Genomic DNA, 12,799 nt, shown 5'->3' on the forward strand with positions numbered 1-12,799 from the left:
GATAGTATACTCCACCCTGGGTAAAGTTTGCCGAACTGTACTAAAAATAAGATTTAAATACTTTGTAATTATATATATAAGAACTTTCATAAAATGCCTAAAGCAAATGTTCCTCTGTTCCCTCTGTATTTCTGGCTGTACAATTGAATGTGTGCTTGTTATCATAATTTTGAACCATCACGTTATCTCTGTTGGATCCCTTTCTCCTGGTTTCCAAACATTTCTTTATGAACAAGGTAGGGTGTTGTGAGGGGTCGGGCATATTTCTCAATGCTCTGTAGAGAATACTGTAGAGAACAGTAGGCAGAAATATTCATTTTAATGTTAAAGTAACCAGAGACTTATGAAAATAAGGGGTCTGCAGTTTTATTATTCATTCAACTATTCTAACACAAATTACAGACGTCCTCAAATTTGTTGGTACCCCTCCACAAAAAATGAAGAATGTACAATTTCCTGTGAAATAACTTGAAATTGACAAAAGTATTTGGCATCCACCATTGTTTATTTCATATTTAATAGAAATCAGACTTTGCTTTTGACTTACAACATATTGTAAATAATGAAACAAATGAAAATGGCATGGACAAAAATTATGGGACCCTCAACCTAATATTTTGTTGCACAACCTTTAGAGATAATCACTGCCATCAAACATTTCCTGTAGCTCTCAATGAGACTTCTGCACCAGTTAACAGGTAGTTTGGCCCGCTCTTCCTGAGCAAACTTCTCCAGCTGTCTCAGGTTTGATGGGTGCCTTATCCAGACTGCAAGTTTCAGCTCTTTCCATAGGTGTTCGATAGGATTCAGATCAGGACTATTAGAAGGCCACTTCAGAACAGTCCAATGTTTTGTTCTTATCCATTCTTGGGTGCTTTTAGCCGTGTGTTTTGGCTCATTGTCCTGTTGGAGGATCCATGACCTGTGACTGAGACAGAGCTTTCTGACACTGAGCAGTATGTTTCGCTCCAGAATGCCTTGACAGTCTTGAGGTTTCATTGTGCACAGATTCAAGGCACCCTGTGCCAGGCGCAGCAAAGTAGCCCCAAAACATAACCGAGGCTCCTCCATGTTTCACTGTAGGTATGGTGTTCTTTTCTTTGAAAGCTTCATTGTTTCATCTGCGAGCATAGAGCTGATGTGACTTCCCAAATAGATCCAGTTTTGACTCATATGTCCAAAGGACATTCTCCCAGAAGGATTGTGGCTTGTCAATATGCATTTTAGCAAATTCCAGTCTGGCTTTTTTATGTTTTCTTTCAAAAGTGGAGTCCTCCTGGGTCTTCTTCCATGGAGGCCACTTTCACTCAAAAAGCGACGGATGGTGCGATCAGAAACTGACGTACCTTCACCTTGGAGTTCAGCTTGTATCTCTTTGACAGTTATCCTTGGTTCTTTTTCTGCCATTCGCACTATCCTTCTGTTCAATCTGGGGTTGATTTTCCTCTTGCGGCCACGCCAGGGAGGTTGGCTACAGTTCCAGTTGTCACAGGAACATAAAGCTAATTGAAGATGGTCTTATAGTCTTTACCTTTACCATGTTTGTCTATTATTTTCTTTCTGATCTCCTCAGACATCTCTCTCAACTTTGCTTTCTCTGGTCCATGTTCAGTGTGGTGCACACAATGATACCAGACAGCACAGTGATCACTTTCCTCCATTTAAATGATTACAAGATTGGAGACGTGTGATACTAATTAAATAAACGAATTAGTTTGGAATATCACTATAATCCAGTTATTTATTATCTTTTCTAAGGGGTACCAACAAATGTGTCCAGGCCATTTTACAATATCTTTGTAGAATGAGCAATAATTCATCTCTTTTCACAGCTTCTTTGCTTTATTCTATGACATACCAAAGGCATGCAAGTATACAGGATGCAATAGCTTTTAATTTAATCACTTTTCAGGAGGAATGGAGCATTATTTCAATGAGCTGTAAGGGTACCAACAAATCTGAGCATGTCTATATATTCGACAGACTTATAGCATACATTTTCCATGCATAGATGTCATGTTACAGAATAATTTAGTTTTAATATAGGAGATGAATACATCTGATCTTAAATATTAACTTGTCATACGAATTAGAGATGAGTCAAAGGCCCTTTCTAGCTTCTAAAGGGAATAAATCAGCTATTACTATGAAGATAATCTTTATTTTTTATTCCCTGAATTAATTCCTTCCAAAATATTTATTCAAACACTGGTAGCATAGAATAATTGTGAGCCTTTCGCAGAATACATCAGATGTAGGCATTTAATCACAATTGGTTAAGATGCATATCAGGTAGCAGGTAACAGTTTCATATTGTTTGCTTTTTTTTGTCTACGGATAGTTTACATCCCTTCCTGATAACCATAGGTACTACCTATAGTCTAACAGATGTTAAATATTTAAGACCTGCCTTTGAAATTTGTGTAACTCCATCTGTAGCTGCTTACATCACTCTGAACACACAGCTCAGTTCAGTAATATACAATAATAAACACAGACGTCATAACAGAACACTTCTATAAACACAAAGTATTGCTTCATCACTGACTTACATAGTGCTGTTGCCAACAGACAACACAGACTGACTCTTAGCACAACAGTGGGGTGAATACCCTTTGATGTACTTCACCCTCTGTAGCCCCAGTGTGACACATGTCTACACAGAGGCCTGGTAAAGTGGGTTAAGATATGCTCTTTGTTTAAATCTTGTCCGGTATTCATAGGTTTGCTGGATGTATGGCTTACAGAAGCCAGTCAGAGCAATGATATGTGTATGTAAACAAACCAGGCATTCAACTGTAAGAGCAAAGGCATAGCTGGTGTTAGTGTGGCTTGGTGCACCTTGCAGGTTCTCACGCCTGGGGATGTTACATTCGGGCTGCATGTTTAAAATTAAGGACATGGGTGTATTGAAAAGATGCATTTAATGTTTTTGTGTGCAAACATTTAACATTGAGTTGCAAATACTTATTCATAATACATCCATTGATATGGATATGGCTTTTTGTTTTCCATTGGCTGTTTAAATGCACCACGTTACAAAGTAATACAGTTATTTAAAATAAAGGAAATATTATAAAACAGCATACTATGTCCCCTGCCGTCCATGAAAATGAACACCTCGTTAGAACTGGTCTCCCACGACAGGCGAAGTGCAACTGCCCCTCTCCAGCATCTCTGTGCGTCTGTGCGCTGCTGCTGCATCGGGGTTACCATGATGATGACACACGCATGCAGTAGCAGCAAACGAAGTTTTGGCAACGAGAATTCGGGGGGAAACCGTCACCATTTTGGCTCGGACGTGCTCGGCAGCGCCCAGCACAGCCAAGGCAACCCGAGAGCCCGCATGGCGCAGCCCGGGCCGCAGTGGCGCCGCAGAGCCGGTCCTCAGCGGGTGGCTGTGGCAGCGCGCATGCGTGCTGCACTGTGAGCGCAGAGCCGGGGCTGGTTGGAGACGGAGCGGCGGCGGCGGGGGGGGCGGCCTGTTACCAGAACAGCAACACTGTGCAGCGCTGGAGCAACGGCCAGGACTGTCATAAGGAATATAAGAGCCGAGGAAAGGGGAGCCCCAGGATCACAGTGAGTACAATTAATCAGCGACAGCCACAGATACATGGAGGAAATATACGCGAATGTAGCGCATGACTGTCCGGGCAGCTCGGGGTCTGCTGGGGGTCGCAGAGCCACAGGTTAGCGCTGCGATGGTCCCGGCGCAGGCAGTTTGCGCTGCTTCTCTCCATTCAATGGACACGGCCGTGGGGCTGCCTGAGCTTTCCACAGGGGCCTGTAGGGGTCCATTGAGCCGCGGCCCGGCGCTATACGCAGCTGAATTGTTTTCCGTTGCTGCTGCTGTACGGTGGAGTCATGACAGTAACCTGGACATGACATGCGTCGCTCTGGGTGGCACATGTGTGCCGGGTGTCTGGTGATGATGGACACAGATGTGATGCTATTGCGGAGGCCTGACACTACAGATCTGGATTGTAATGTGCGAGTGAAATAACTTATCCAGCCCGACCACCTCCTCCTACCTACATGTCCTTTAGCCTGGCGACAGCCTCGTATTATGAACGTTGTCTACAGCACGTATAAGACTGTGATTATTATTAAACATTGAATATGTGTTTGTAAGTCATCAGTATTGTTGCGGCAGCGAAAGGTGAGCACGCAGTTATGACATTATTAAATCGTTGCCACCCGGTTAGTGATCTGATATGACATCTTGAAGAAAATAGCTAGTGTTATTTTGTTCTTGCTTACATGCAAAACATGTGACTTTTGGTGTTGTTATGAAGAAGTATGATTGTGCTTATGCATACAAATAGTGATACCACTATAATAATACCTGTGTGAAAACAGTTGGGCTTAAATGTAATTTGCATTTGGATACAACTTTGTCATTCTTTTCCAATGCGATAACATCAAAAAACACAATCTGTTTATGTCCGCTACTGTGCGTGTTGTATCGGCTACTGACACGAATCGCAAGCAAACGGGCGGGTATTATTATAACGGCAAGACGGTTTAATTAATATTGTACAATTCAAACTGTGATGGGGCACATAATGATGTCATGCGTGGCGACATGTGTGTGTACGGACACCCATGGTGACTGCGACGTGTGTGAGATTGTATCCCCAGTGTGACCACACACCTAAGGCCACAAGGTTTTGCGGTTGACTCAGCAACATTCATGCAAAAGCTTAACGGTGGTCGGTAAACTGAGCTGCACATCTGTTTCAGCAAAAGCTTAGAAGATCATCGAAGTTGGTCTGTGATGAATGCTTTATTACGAAGACAATTGCAATTCTGCAGTGGTTATTCAAACTGTCTGTTTTAGCTAATTAGAGACTGCATAGATACGCACATGAATGCATTGTCAGTTGAGATTACATACCAGTCGTCAATGTTTCAAGGGTGGCATTGTGTTAATTTAAAGGCGGTGTTTAGGTCTGTTATAAGATTACAAGACTATATGGATTATTGCATTATTGATATGTCACCTTTTTCCTGACCCGAATAGAAACAATATGCTAGACAATGCGATGTTTAACAAATATTCAAATTCCCAACTCCTTCTTAAACTCAACTGAATTTGCACATAGTTTTTGGTAATCTTAACAGATTACTGGAAATCAGAGAACCACTAGAGAGGGATTTTAGCACCGTTAGCAACTAGTGCGTTGCTCTTGGTTTTCAGTAAGTACCTTAGTAATGATACATTTCTTTGGAAAGAAGTCCATGGACATTTGCCTGAGATTTGCGACACCAATGGCTGACAGCTAGTGGTCTTTGAAGGCACTGCACTCTGTATGATAAATCAAGATTCATCAGGTGAACATTCACCAACAGTCATCTGTCTCAACAGGATATTAATTTATGTATCCATTGTCTGAGTGCTTCAGTAAGCGTGTTTTTCAGGACTCTTTCATACTGATTTTGTCAACACTATGCTGCTGCTGTGCATTACTAGAATGTAAAATTAAAAAGCAGTACAGTAAAGTAAAGTGCTCACATTGTGCTTTAAAAAAAAGTTGAAACACATACTGTAGCTGTTTAGGACAAGAAACCATTTTCATGATGCATGAAGCCACCTGTGTTGACTTTTCCCTAGTTGACCAACTTTCTTCCACACAGGGAGCTGCCATGTAACAGGTATCATTGTGCTTGCAGTCTGTGTAAACTCCACAGTGCTGACTAGTTACCAGCAGCTGGAGAATGCATTGCCATCACATTTAAGAAAGTAAGACTGTAGGCATCATTTAGCACAATAAGTGTTGCAGCCTTGGGAGTAGACACCACTGTGATGTAATCAATCATTGATTTGAACTTTGACTACGTTTGTCTTGCTGATGTAACGGATACACACTACAAGAAAAGTGTGACAATGCCACAATGCGTTATTTTCTTTAACTGTGGAAAGTTTTAAACAATAAGCACTGTGTGCTTGATCTTGCATTGGAAATGCATCATCCCATCCTCTCTGAAAGGCATGCTGCCCAGCCTCCTCGCTGAGTGCATTGAAGCACCCTGGTCACCATTATCACATTTCCTTCTTAGGCAGAAGGCACATATCTGAGGCTTTGCGTTACTGATTGTTCTTTCTGCTCAGGAGCCTTTCTGGTGTGCGTGGGGGAAATCAGACATTCAGAGCTTTAACATGGATAAGATTGTGCAAAAGAAAATGAAAAATTAATTGTCCTATTCCTGTAGCTACAGTCTTTTCTATTCAAATTCCAGAGAAACTGAATTAAAGTACGATGTAATTAAACCACCCTGAAAAGACTTCATATGTGGATTACTTTGGCACCACAGGTGATAAATTGAAAATGCAACAGAGTATAGAAAATACATGTCTACATTGACCATGCAGAATTGTGGACATAAAACAGTGTAGGGAAGGTAATGCAATCATGGGTTTTATCAGGGATAGGACACTGTGATGTCTTGTGTGCTGGATTTTGTGGAAGCACGTCCGATAAGCCTCCATGGCCCAGCTCTGTTAAATTACTTTGCTATGTCCGATGCACACATTTTTTTGTTTGCCACAAAAGAATGCTCTATTTTAAGGACCTGTCGCCAGCCTCCTCGATAATTCAAACCATCAATAACTAAGATCCTAAATTGTTAAGGGTTTTTCTCTGCAGTAAAGATGCAGGTGCAAAACTTATGGACAAAGATCTGGAATCAGAAAGACAACTGTCATGACAGAGAGAGTTACATTAAAGTCTTTGACAGAGTAATAGACAGATTAACAGATTGGACTGCAGCTCATTACAGTTTGGTAAACAACATGGTTTGTAGATAATCATTATCGTAAAATGATTGTATATCATTTGTAATGCACCGAAATGAACTCATTTTTAAAGGAGGTCGACTAAGAAGCGGAGAAATTATTAATATACAAGATGTTCATTTATTAAATCCTCCTTGGGTTTAGATCTAACATGTTAATGTTTCATGGCAAATCTCTTGCTCTGTTGAAGCAGTAATTCAGAGGAAAAAATATCCAGTACAGCAAATATATGTGGTCAGATTGTATGTTTGCCATTTTATAATAATATTAGTACATTGTGATTATGAGATTAATTTTTAAAGAGACCAATCTAAACTAAGACTGACATTACATGAATATTCAGTGGTTGATATTCTTAAGTCAGAACATTTTACATTGGAATTGTGCATTTTCTTTTTACAAGACTGGCTAAAAAAATGAAGTGAACACAGATACTGTGTTGTGTGTAGTCTCCATGCGGTGTCATTCACTACTGGAATGCAGTTATTTTGTGTGTTTGGAGCTTGCGAGACCACTGTTTACTTGTTAAATTGCCTGCAAAACAAAGTGCTTTCACTGGCTTCCTTTATGCTGTTTTAAAAGGGACAACTGGAATATAGTCTACATGTGTGAATTAAAGTAATGTAATCATTGATGATTACTGTTCAGCTCCTAAAGATCATGAGACTTAAGAAAATACTGCAGTGGGTCATTCAGGGTTTCAGGACAGAGGGGAAAATGCAATTCTCTATATAGTTCTGTTGTACAGTAAACATATTCTGTCCACTTTTAGACTAGGATGCTGTTTGGGAAAGCATAGAATTTGTACTGTTCAATGTTTAAAAAAACAAAACAAAAAAGACAGTTCTGCAATTCTGCCACCCACCTCTTGTCACAATACTGATGTCTGGGGGAAAAACAATGGGTTTTCAGTCTCATCAGAGAACACAGGAGTGTGGGGAAACAATGCTGAAGAACCACCAACATGTATCAGCAGGAAATGAAATGGCTTTCAGGATGTTTATTGAGAACTTAAATATATCATTGTCTCGGTAGTGAAATAGAAGAGGTTGGTTGTTTGAAACTACTGGTTTTTTTTTTGTTGTGTTTTTTGTTGTAGACTTTTTTGTTTGTGTTTTTTGCAGCTGAATGTAGTATGTAATTTTAACAGGACACTGGGGTGAGACACAATGCAGAATTGCATAAATAACTGCAATACTCTCTCCTTCCTATTCCAGTTTTCACTGTCAGGGGACATGTGGAATTTCCAAAGCCCATGGCTGGGACTGTATACATTTGAATACGGTACTGACTGATCACCGGGGATCAGTGTAGACCTAAAAAGGCATTAGGGCCTCAACGAAGGACAATAATGCAAATTCTGTAGAGTGCATATCAGAGACTAGAATGTTAACCATGTATTTATAGTATGCAGTATGCCTTATACACAGGGGTGTCAGTGTTTAATGGGATACAGGAAGTAGGCCTATATTACGATGTTCTTTGATTGAAAAAATAAAGCAAGAAAAAGTAGGAGAATGTCGGAAGTTAAACTCTGCACCTATTCAAACATTCACTTGTCTGCTTCAGGGCAGTAGGATTCCATCTTAAGCTTTATTATGTGTATTCCCCCAAGTTGTTCTGTCAGATATGCCTCTTCATAACCACGGACGGATCCTCTGGTCATTATTTGCAAACTCCAGGAAAGGCTATTCCTTTCAAGAGTGCTTGACTGTTACAGAGCTGCTGTAAAATGCATAAGCTGTTTAAGAAGTCATTTATCTCTGAGTGATTGCGTTTTCTGCAAACTGTATACAATTTCAAAACCCTAAAATCACTCCCTTGTGCACCAAACCTGAGTGATCAGTGAGATACAGTGAGGGAAAAAAGTATTTGATCCCCTGCTGATTTTGTACGTTTGCCCACTGACAAAGAAATGATCAGTCTATAATTTTAATGGTAGGTGTATTTTAAAAGTGAGAGACAGAATAACAACAAAAAAATCCAGAAAAACGCATTTCAAAAAAGTTATAAATTGATTTGCATGTTAATGAGGGAAATAAATATTTGATCCCCTATCAATCAGCAAGATTTCTGGCTCCCAGGTGTCTTTTATACAGGTAACGAGCTGAGATTAGGAGCACTCTCTTAAAGGGAGTGCTCCTAATCTCTGCTCGTTACCTGTATAAAAGACACCTGTCCACAGAAGCAATCAATCAATCAGATTCCAAACTCTCCACCATGGCCAAGACCAAAGAGCTGTCCAAGGATGTCAGGGACAAGATTGTAGACCTACACAAGGCTGGAATGGGCTACAAGACCATCGCCAAGCAGCTTGGTGAGAAGGTGACAACAGTTGGTGCGATTATTCGCAAATGGAAGAAACACAAAATAACTGTCAGTCTCCCTCGGTCTGGGGCTCCATGCAAGATCTCACCTCGTGGAGTTTCAATGATCATGAGAACGGTGAGGAATCAGCCCAGAACTACACGGGAGGATCTTGTTAATGATCATAAAGGCAGCTGGGACCATAGTCACCAAGAAAACAATTGGTAACACACTACGCCGTGAAGGACTGAAATCCTGCAGCGCCCGCAAGGTCCCCCTGCTCAAGAAAGCACATGTACAGGCCCGTCTGAAGTTTGCCAATGAACATCTGAATGATTCAGAGGAGAACTGGGTGAAAGTGTTGTGGTCAGATGAGACCAAAATCGAGCTCTTTGGCATCAACTCAACTCGCCGTGTTTGGATGAGGAGGAATGACCCCAAGAACACCATCCCCACCGTCAAACATGGAGGTGGAAACATTATGCTTTGGGGGTGTTTTTCTGCTAAGGGGACAGGACAACTGCACCGCATCAAAGGGATGATGGACTGGGCCATGTACCGTCAAATCTTGGGTGAGAACCTCCTTCCCTCAGCCAGGGCATTGAAAATGGGTCGTGGATGGATATTCCAGCATGACAATGACCCAAAACACATAGCCAAGGCAACAAAGGAGTGGCTCAAGAAGAAGCACATTAAGGTCCTGGAGTGGCCTAGCCAGTCTCCAGACCTTAATCCCATAGACAATCTGTGGAGGGAGCTGAAGGTTCGAGTTGCCAAACGTCAGCCTCGAAACCTTAATGACTTGGAGAGGATCTGCAAAGAGGAGTGGGACAAAATCCCTCCTGAGATGTGTGCAAACCTGGTGGCCAACTACAAGAAACGTCTGACCTCTGTGATTGCCAACAAGGGTTTTGCCACCAAGTACTAAGTCGAAGGGGTCAAATACTTATTTCCCTCATTAACATGCAAATCAATGTATAACTTTTTTGAAATGCGTTTTTCAGGATTTTTTTGTTGTTATTCTGTCTCTCACTGTTAAAATACACCTAAAATTAAAATTATAGACTGATCATTTCTTTGTCAGTGGGCAAACATACAAAATCAGCAGGCGATCAAATACTTTTTTCCCTCACTATAGTGGTAATCTCCCTTTTGAACTTTGAGTGATCCAACAGCAGGGGTAGTCAATAGGCGGACCGTGGGCCAAATCAGCACTGCCAGATGCTTTTGAATGGATAATTTTAATTAACTTATTATCATTATTATAATTTTTTTAATGTATTGTTATGGAAGTTTGTTGCACTCAGTGCTTGTTATTGTGTGGAACCTAGTAGCAGCCCATCCTGGTTATTAGCCAATAGAATGTGACGTATTAATACGGGATGTCCTATATAGAGCTATATAGAGTTGGTCACGTGCAGATTCCCAGTTCGGGCGTCTCTCTACGTGTTCTAGACTGGGGTAAGAGCGTCACTTTGTACTTGTATAAAAGCAGGTATTAGGTTTGTTTTCCTGATTTCTATAATTAATCAGCTAAACTGCGGATCGTTTGTCGTGATGGACATATTTCAACCTCACCTCCAAAATATACAAGTGCATACACATGACCAGGGAGGGAGGGGCTCACGGTGCCATAGCTTGTATTCAACTAGAAACTCTTACATCAGCGACGGAAACAGCTGATTTCCAATGAAGACGCATATTTCTCGCAGGCACACAAATCAAGAATTGTGCATCCTCACCCGTTTCAATTACAGAGATCTTTAGATCTTTGATTGACAAGCACCAGAAACTGCATCTAGTTTGCCTGCATAATGTTGGTTGATATGTGATTTTTCGCTGGTGTTATGTGATTGTGAAGCAAAGATATGTTTGAGTGCAAATCTGCCTGATTTCATGGAGATTTTGAGCCATGTTTTTCAACTCTGAAATGACACAATTTCTGGTCTCCAATTGTCAGAATCTTGTGGGAGAGGACCCCCGCCCTGAATTACTCTCAAAAGGCCCTAAGTTTTCAACATTAATTTTGTGCAGTGGACAGTGGGGCACAGGGAAATTGTGAAGACTTGAATCTAATAAGACATGAAATGCTTGAAAGTCCCCCATGTCTGGACCTTGACTATACGTTGACCAAGACATTTGGACCCTGACACAAAATAATTGAATGCCCCTGCCCAAGAGCCTTGTTAACAGGGTTGGGGTCCATTCCATTTTTTCAGACCCAGTCAAATTTTAATTCCAGTTCTTTTTGCCATTGACATCATAGGTTCTACTGGCATTGCAATTGAATTGCAAATGGAATTGGAATAGAAAAAACTGAATTGACCCCAACCCTGCTTGTGACCCTGCTGTGACTTGCAGGGTCTGTCTGAAGTGGCAATTGCAATGTGATTTGGTAGCTTGTAATCAAAACAACAAGGGTAAGGGGTTAGGCGGTGTATAAAAGCAGGTCCCAAAATGGAAGTAGCATAACACACCCCGCAATCCTACAGATCAAGAGTCTTCTGATTCATTATAGGATCACTCCTGCACCTCAAAATATACCATTCACATTTTTAGTTTTAAGTTATAACAGGTTCAGCTGCACCACAGGTTCGAAAATGTATCATAAGAGTTAGTGATGCCATGGTTTGGAAGAAGAAAAGAAAAACGCTGCCAGGGCTGCATGTTTCAGTGCAGGGGCGTCATCAGCCAGCAACTATTGTGGTAGCCTAATCCTGCTCTTTGTCTCTTGCCCTTCACTTTCCATTTTTGTCCTTTGGTCCTGGTTTCTTTGCAAAAACACTCACAATTGTTTAAAGGCTGAAGAAATAACTTTATTTGAACCTGTCAACATACCTTGGATCATTATCTTATTTTTTATTTTTTTAATGTCACCAGAACTGGATACATTATTTTAAATAAAGTCAAACTATTGATTAATATTAGCATGTAGACTCTTTTGATTGATACTCAAAATACTTTACCACCCATGCGTTCTGCATGCCTTGGTTTCCTTTTCAGTGTAAAAACAGTTGGATATGCCGCTCATGTAGCCTAGGCTGCTGCAGACTCTAGTTATATCATAAAACCAAAACAAGGTATTAAATTGTGTCTTTTGGAAAGTGTTAAATTAATCAAATCTATGTTGCCTTTCTAATTGTCACCTCCAATTAACAACTGAAGAACTTCTTAATTGCAAAATGATTGAAATGTTATTCTGTGAATTGGAACACATTTGTCTTCAGGCAACTGCAATCTATTAAAACAAATGTTGCAATCTTCACACAAGCTGTATGCTTTTAATAGGTCACTGGGAATAGAATTTGTCAGTTAATAGAGCTTGGAAAACACTCAACATGAGGAAGACCGTTGTGAGATTCTGAATGATTAAATTCTGATTAATCAAAACATTGCGAGTCATGAATAGATTCAGTGTTATTCTAGGCTACAGTACGGAAGCACTACAGCTGTGGTGTGACTGAATTACTGTGTTTGGAAATCGAGACCTTCCCTTTAAAAATGTATCATGAGGCATCTGATTTCCTTTAATCAGGGTCCTCCATGGGGAAATGAACTATTTCCTTCAGCATTTCCGAGTCCCATACAAGGCCTGTCCTCTGACTGAGGGCTGCTGCTCAGCAAGGCCACAGTCTGTGGCTGCTACTACTAGCGCCGGCCTGGCCCTCAGAGCCACTTCTGTAGATAGGGTTCCAC

At 40.9% G+C, this 12,799-nt stretch overlaps 1 protein-coding gene across 4 annotated transcripts in view; it reads left to right on the forward strand.

The window, feature by feature from the left end:
• The first annotated feature begins 3,459 nt into the window (after positions 1-3,459).
• mapre3b (microtubule-associated protein, RP/EB family, member 3b) overlaps positions 3,460-12,799 on the forward strand; it is a 56,039-nt gene continuing 46,699 nt past the window's right edge. Inside the window, exon 1 of one of the 4 annotated variants that reach the window (XM_066707062.1) lies at positions 3,460-3,579. The gene's annotated coding sequence lies outside the window, so the exon portion shown is untranslated. Of the gene's footprint in view, positions 3,580-4,070; positions 4,160-12,799 lie in introns of those variants that run through there. The other 3 variants (XM_066707037.1, XM_066707053.1, XM_066707045.1) reach the window with 3 other exon arrangements.

The sequence above is a fragment of the Amia ocellicauda genome, chromosome 1 (assembly GCF_036373705.1).
Source record: "Amia ocellicauda isolate fAmiCal2 chromosome 1, fAmiCal2.hap1, whole genome shotgun sequence".
Classification (NCBI taxonomy): Eukaryota; Metazoa; Chordata; class Actinopteri; order Amiiformes; family Amiidae; genus Amia; species Amia ocellicauda.